Genomic DNA, 1,462 nt, shown 5'->3' with positions numbered 1-1,462 from the left:
AGGTGCTACTTTGGACTCGTATTCGCATATCGGGCCTATGTGAAAGGTTTCTTCTCGGGTACCTAGGTCCCTACGTCGTCGTAAAACAAGTTTCTCCCGTAATTATAGGGTTTCTCCAGTGAATATCCCAAGGAATCGTCACTGTCGTGGAACAGAAATCTTGCATGTCTCCCGCTCGAAGCGTTTCAACCGTGGCCGACCATAACCGCCTGCGGCCAGGCAGCCGCCTTCAGCCGAAGGGGTGGGGGGAACTGTGTGTGCATTCGCGGCGTTACATTAGTGTGATACGCAGTGCAAGCATTACCGTCACTATCTTGTACTGACGCCCCATCGCCTTTGCCATCAGTAAATAAAAATCTTCGTCGTCGTGGTGCTCATCCGGGAACGTTCATCCGAACAGGACAATAAATGTCGTCTCCGAGACCTCGTCCCTCGCCTATATATATACATACATATATATATATATATATATATATATATATATATATATATATATATATATATATATATATATATATATATATATACACAAAAATGGTTTCGACCACGTTAAAAAAAGAGAACAGATTTAATAACGTTTCGGCCGAGGGACCGGCCTTCTTCAGATCGAAGGCCGGTCCCTGGGCCGAAACGTTATTAAATCTGTTCTCTTTTTTTACCGTGGTCGAAACCATTTTTGTGTATATTCTACCGGCGTCCAGGAAAACTTTGTTGCTGTATATATATATATATATATATATATATATATATATATATATATATATATATATATATATATAGCGAAACAAATGAAAATGAGTGGCTCGGTGAATTAAGACAGCATAAGGATTGGCAGTCAAGAAAACCTCGGAAAGCAGACGGGGGAATGTGATAGGTAATAGAAACAGATGAAGAATGTTTTCAGTCAGAAAGAAAGGGGTGCAAAAATGCCCGCCATGTGGGATCCGAACCCACGACCTCCAGAATGCCAGTCTGGTGCGATGACCACTACGCAACCGGCCGGGCTGTTTCCTCACCACTTTCTGGGGTATTTATGTTAAGGTATTTTTTGTTTCCTGCAGTTGGGGTTGTTAGCCAGCGCCACTCGGAGTACTCGGGGTGAAGGGAACCTTCTTTTTAACCCCCGGGGCGTGACTCGAGTGTCTACAACATGTCGAGAGTGGTCGACCAGCGTTGAACCCTCTTAATCCACCTTTGTCATCACGACTGCCAGAACAGAGTCCTCGATATCCATGTAGCGAATCTGAATTGGGAAATGAGGGGCTCGGTGAATTAAGACAGAATAAGGGTTGGCAGTTAGGAAAACTTCTGAAATTAAAGGGGGGAATGCGATAGGTCATAGAAACCGATGAAGAATGTTTTCACTCATAAAGAAAGTGGCGAAAAAATGCCTGCTGGGTGGGATCCGATCCCACGGCCCCCCTAATACCGGTCTGGTGCGATGACCACTACGCTACAGGCG

General features: G+C 44.5%; 1 non-coding gene across 1 annotated transcript; it reads right to left on the bottom strand.

Annotated features, from left to right (window-relative positions):
* Positions 1 to 927: 927 nt before the first annotated feature.
* Positions 928 to 1,005, bottom strand: Trnaa-ggc (transfer RNA alanine (anticodon GGC)). The gene has a single exon. It is a non-coding gene; the product is annotated as a tRNA-Ala (tRNA).
* Positions 1,006 to 1,462: the final 457 nt, after the last annotated feature.

The sequence above is a fragment of the Haemaphysalis longicornis genome, unplaced genomic scaffold (assembly GCF_048455015.1).
Source record: "Haemaphysalis longicornis isolate Haplotype H1 unplaced genomic scaffold, Haemaphysalis longicornis Haplotype H1 scaffold_7, whole genome shotgun sequence".
NCBI lineage: Eukaryota > Metazoa > Arthropoda > Arachnida > Ixodida > Ixodidae > Haemaphysalis > Haemaphysalis longicornis.
Note: the sequence above shows the minus strand (reverse complement) of the source record. Positions and strands in the feature narration are given on the sequence as shown.